The sequence below is a fragment of the Opisthorchis viverrini genome, assembly GCF_000715545.1.
Source record: "Opisthorchis viverrini unplaced genomic scaffold opera_v5_11, whole genome shotgun sequence".
Classification (NCBI taxonomy): Eukaryota; Metazoa; Platyhelminthes; class Trematoda; order Opisthorchiida; family Opisthorchiidae; genus Opisthorchis; species Opisthorchis viverrini.
In genome coordinates this window covers 3,314,352-3,320,718 of record NW_008751667.1, presented here as the reverse complement: position 1 = coordinate 3,320,718, position 6,367 = coordinate 3,314,352, and positions in this window count along the sequence as shown.

The following is a 6,367-nucleotide window of genomic DNA, read 5'->3' as shown; positions in this document are numbered from 1 at the left end:
AGAGTCGAGGCGTTGCAAATTCCTCGATGCATCCTGCCTACTGGATTTGATGTACGCCACACAGGGCTGCATATCTTCTCCGATGCCTCAGAAGTTGGATACGGATCCGTTGTTTATTTTCGTTGTGTACGCAGTTCCGGGCTGACATGCTGTAATTTTCCGATTGGCAAATCTTATGTTGCCCCTATGAAGCCTGTTGCAATACTGCGACTGGAGTTACAAGCTGTTATCTTGTCCGTAAGGTTGAAGAGCCCCATCCAGAGGGAACTGAGTTTGAAGATAGACAGCATATACTTATGGACCGACTCTATGGTCGTACTCGATTACATCAATAACAGAAAGCCCAAACATAGGACATTGGTCGCTGACAGGCTGGGATTCATTCATGAAAATACCAAAGTATCGCAGTGGAGGTATGCGCCAACGCAGGACAATCCAGCAGGAGTCTCTGGTAGCCGCATGGATGTTCTAGACATTTGGTTGCATGGTCCCGCGTTTCTACAAAGCTCAGAGCACCTGTGGTCAAAAATGAATGTCAACTGCTCTGCTGAAGACATACTGGGCCGTGAAGTTAAAGAGTCCAACGTTCTGAACACCACCGTCTTAGGAGAATTAGCATTTGACAAACTTCTCCCTTACTACTCTTCGTGGACTAGGCTGAAACGAGCCATAGCATGGATGAAGCGGTTCAACTTGTATCTTCGCATAAGGTCAAATAAAGAAGAGACCCTGGATGTGGCTTCTGTCGCTATGCTCGTTAGCCGTGCATGGGATATCCCCGTCATGTGGGATGGGTGGACTTTGGAGCAATGTCATAGGGGCATGACGTTAGCATTGAGGAACAGGTTTGGCCGTCGTGCCTCAAGTGATCGGAACTCTCTAGCTCAACTGGTTCATGCTCCTGACTGGAATGATGAAGTGAATCGATGGGTCGAAGAAACTCAAGACCGTTGGAACGCCGAAATGAAGCGCTTTCGGGAAGAAATGTTCTCCCTAGTGCCCATGGACCTATTTGGAGTCAGTCCAAGTGATTTCTTCGAACCGTCTGGCGATGTGCACTCTGTAATCAATCGCACGGACCATCAACTGCATGCATTGACTCAACACATGGAACAAGAGACCAGTCAGGCTGCACCAACAGAAGGAGAAAAGTTGGGATCGCTGGTTCTACGGACCAGTAGCAGCCCGCTTGATTTCCTCAAAGACCCCTATCAACTTGGTGAAGATGACCGAGTTCATTTCAAGGTTCCATTCGGTCTACAGGGCTATGGGCCGGACGATATCAAAGTGTCCACATCTGACAATGGTGTGACCGTACACGCGAAGAAGTTTGTCCAAACCGATCGGGCTTTAAGCAGTCGAGAGTACTCCCGAACAATTTACATACCCAAGTCGGTTGACAAGAATCAACTGGAGTGCCATCTTACCGAAGACGGTGTGTTAATGCTTGAAGCTCCAGTGAAGACGGCAGACTACAAGTCGATAACTTTTGACCGTGATCGCCAGTTAAGCATCAAACCACACTCCGAGACTGAGATTGGACAAAAGCGAAAATCCGAAGATGCATTAGCAAACCAACCAACTGGTGTTCTCAGACCGACTGTTCTAAAGGACGACAAGTCTGGAGGCGAAAGGTTGCATGTGGAGATCCCAGCCGACCCGGAATTCACTGCGGACGACTTGTGCGTACGAATGGACGCAAACCGCGTCGTGGTATCCGGTAAAGGGAAGACTATGGACAAAACTGACAATTCGAGTAGCACCTTCATCAAAGAGTTTTCACGTTCATATGATGTGCCACGAACGGTTGACACGTTCTCTGTCAATGCTCAGCTGCAGGGGGGACAAACTCTTGGTAGAAGCACCCTTGTTGCGTCCTTATACTTCACGATGAATACATTTAAAATTACTCAGTTATCATGCATAAGACTTCATTCTTTTGCAATACAAGCCATACAAAAATCTGCCTGCTGGAATGGGTAAAAGACAGCTAGTTGCTCACCACCCTAGGAGCATGCTGCAGATTGAGGAAAGCGTTTGTGGCTAGAGCAATTGTACCATTCTCGTTGGTCTCTTTCTTGCATGCGGTGGGTTGAACTGGTAGATTAGGGAAAGCCATGCTGGCTTTGGGGGGCGGTGTTGATTCTTTTCTCCTACCTTTTATATTGTACAACGCGATTCCCCCTTTTTTGTTATTTTGGTCCGTGCCCATACCACCCTTGTTGTTTTTGACCTGAACATAAACCGTTCTTTGACCTTGTCATCGGACGTGTCGTTTAAGTTCACACGTGGTTTCGCTAGCTTGTAAACACGTGGCTCCGAGTCGGCGTGGACTTTGAGACCCGTTAGGAATTAGCAGTTCCTAAACCGGTGTATAGAAGCCTGCATAGTCCCACGATTTGAGGTTTGTAAAGCCTTATCATTTTATTATTGTACTTATAGTAATTTGTTTGTAGATAAACCTCCATTTGCGCGTAACTCGACGTGGTTCAACAGATTGCTGGAATCAATCTATACAAACTATGCTCCTGATGCACAGTCAACAGATTGCTGGAATCAATCTATACAAACTATGCTCCCGGTTGATGCACAGATGTCGTTCGCCGACCCAGCGCAATCGAATTCTCCGCGTTTACGAATCTCAAACGTGTCATGAACGTGAGTGATTTTCTGGTATAGTCGCTCTGTAAAAGCGTTATGACCTTTGCCGAAACAGTGAGTGGAGAGTGGGTAAGCAATAAAATAGACTTAATACACCACTCTTAAGGTTGCCGAAAAATGTTCGAAAACCCACGAGTGGTTTGGCCCTTCTTAAATTCCATCAGATAGGCGCAGTCCCCGAGTTTTCGTCAGCCTTATGTTCTACTCAAACTCGAATTGCACGAAATGTGACTTGTACACACTGCTGCATACCAGTCTGGTTTTTACAGAAGGCGAAAATTTATATAGGCGAGAGATCCACCTGAGTTCCGGGTGAGTCATCCATAAAAGCGAAATTGGTTTAAAGATGAGTGTATAAGTTAAAAATATGGAACTTTTTACACGAAAGAAAGTTTTTCAAAGCATTCGAGAGTGCAATCAGCCACAGACTCATCTATCCACCCATCTGATTCTAAAGCTAGTGCACTGCCAGTGTCGTTGAACGCCTAATGTCGATTTCGAACTTTCAGTCCTAGTAAATCACTCCGGTGAAGAGCGAGCTCCGACGTAATACTTACAACGACGTTAGCTCCTACATAGTGTTGGTCTTCATAAAGGAAACTACTCACAAGGTTGCTGAAAACTCTTCGACAGCCGGTTTCGTCCTTCTTGGGGCTCATCAGGTAGGCGCAGTCCTCAAGTTTCCGTCAATCTTATGTTCTACTTGAACCCAAATTGGGCTGTACGGAAACTCGGGGACTGCGCCTACCTGATGAGCCCAAAGTGGAAGGGCGAAACCGGTCGTGGGCTGTCGAACAGTTCTCAGCAATCTTGTGAGTAGTTTCCTTTATGAAAACATACTGCGATATCTCGAATATCGTGCCAACTGAATCATGGGGCGGCCTGTGTGCAACACATGCAGTTGTAGAATATCATAAACGAGAGATTCAGTTGAGTCTCTCGTGAAAACCAAAGAGTATTGGTCTTATTTCGACGGTAACAATGCGGAACTCGAGCCTAAACACCATGAACCCTCTCGCATTGTTTATAAGTACTGATTATACACGGCAATACTGACAGCGCATCTTACACTGGACGGAAAAAATATCTGTTTGACAGAATTGTGAAAAAAGGCACTGGTTTTTTTATTTTATCCGATGGGTTCCGGCAATTTCAGTCATTTTTGAAGTACTGATGAACCATGGATAATTCTAGTTCAAACATCAAATATTTTTGAGTTGTTCAACCGCGTACCAAATGAACGACTTTTTGAAACCCGATTGGTTAATTCGAATCCATTTATCGACAAGCTAACCAGGCTTGAGTAACAACCAAGATCAGTTATCAAGCTGGCGATTAGGCTCAATTGCTTGGCATTACCTGTTTCGCAAACACCAGGATTGCAGCTGAAAACTACTTTGGTGTGAACGTCTTGCCACTTTTTCAGTAGTCCCAATGTGAACAACCTAGTATCCAGCAAATGATATCGCCAAACCACGCTGACCTTTTCTGACCGAATGGCTTGTGCGAGTCATTCCTGCGGATCAGCTGATCGACTCATAAGGGTTGAAATGAACAAACTGGAGAGTACTCACATTTGTCCCTTGGACAACCGGAATACTGCGACCTAATAACAATGATAATAACAACAAATTTCAGTGTATTTATCACATAATTATTAGTTTCTCCCAACATAGACTATTTCATTAGCAATACGCACCTGAAGAGGTAGTTGTGCCCATTGGAAAGTGAAATTCGAAAGCCGGCGCTCCAATATTTGATTGAGCAACCTTTATATTTCACTATCTCAGCCTAGAAAATCTGCTGAGGTATTCAAAAACTGCCTTGTAGACAGCTCGTTCACGATTGTCAATTCCGCACCGAATTTGGAGCTTCAAAAATCAACCGGCTTATCAGAAGCGCTTAAAATAGGTTTTCAAAACCGGGATGGCGCCGGTGTTATTTGTATACATATACGCTCTCTAGATGGGTGCACCTCAACTCCGGATGAGAAGTGGTTGTTTTACTGTTCGCTGAGCTGGAAAATTTGGTTGCAAACCGAGATGACATCATCGGTGTGACGTGAGTTAATCGTGCGTCGTTGTGTCAGTAAGTACGATGGAAACTGTGGGTGGACCGCTGCATGAAGCGAGTGAGAACGGGCCTCTGGTGTTACAGTGAAGGAAGGAACAAGGTTGGCAGATTGGCTAAACAGTTCGAAATCCATGTCACTCCCAGTGACAATGTAGAAGCTAAGACTGATCATTGCTAGTGGTGTGGATAAAGACCTCCAGAAATCCTAGTTGATCCTTATCTGTTTCGCCAGATTCAGATTCAAACCACTTTTCTTGAAGGGATACTTCTCACAAGGTTACTCAAAACTGTTCGACAACCTAAAACCGGTTTCGCCCCTCGTTGGTCTTACCAGGTGGCCGCAATTCCCGAGCTTTCATCCACCATCTATACTACTTGAACCCGAATTGTATGAAATTCCTGAGATATACCTATTTGCACACTAATTTAGTTTTTAGGTGGGATCGGAGTATTCGCCCGTGAAAACAATACTGAAAAAATCATTCAGCTGTCGCACCCTTTCGGTACCTAACTGCTATGCCACCCGAAGGTTGCACGAGGGCTGAGTTACCGCCAGGTTGCCCAAGCCTAAACAGGGGAAGTTGAGAGGCAGAGGTTAGTTCGAACCACGGACCTTCCGCTCAGTAAATTCGCGCTCTAACCACTTGGTCCATCTTGCCCCGAAGACCATATTAGTTTTTCTAAACGAATATACTTCGCGACATTCAAGCAATTTTGGTTCAAGTAGAACATAAGGTTGTTCGGGACTTGGGTACTGAGCCTACCTGATGAGCCCAGAAAAGGGCGAAGTCGATAGTGGGCTTTCGAAAAGTTGTCGGTAACCTTGTGAGAACGCACTAACATATCCTGAATATCATCCCGACTGAAACACGAGACGGTTTTTGTGCAGCACATCCACAAATGAGAGATCATGCTCGGATTCAGTTGAGCCTATCAAAGTGATGTACAAACGCTTGTTCTGCGAAAGTCAAAATAATGTTTCTATGCACTTACAAGAAGCTAATCCGGCGTATAAAGCCCCGGTGACTCTTCCATACTTATAAATGAGTTGGGAGTTTCAGAGAGTTGAAGGAGCATATGAGGCCATCTTCCTGGAAATGGTCAAAAGAATCCGCTCCCTGATATACAATCTTTGAGACGAAGCCATCTGCCTTGCGTTGTTTGGCCAAACTCTTTTGTAAAACTGCAACTATAGGATAGTTTCCATCCTACAATAATCAGAAACAATAGTTGTGTGGCTCTAGGCATGTGCGCCGCAATTCCTTCATCTGAGTGAGAAAGTGAGGCCAGCACTTACTTTCACGTTAACTTCAAGGGGCAGTGTTTTTTCTGCCATTAAAAACCAATCACAACTGAGCACAAGTCAATAAGCCCTACCTCACACGTACATGTGTACGATTGCAACAAGAATAATATGGAAACACATGGTGATTTTTGTGCCGCCACCTGGGTGTGTGCAGGTAAGGGGGGTGGGCTAGGATTCAATCGTCCTGACGTCCACCCAAAAATTAGAACCATGTTTTTGAATGACACGTCAAACTTTCTCAACTTTGGAACTGAGAGGCAAGCATTGTTGAGTGTACCCAATTTTTTTTTTGGGGGGGGAGGGCGTGTTTTTGTGACGGATGAGGAA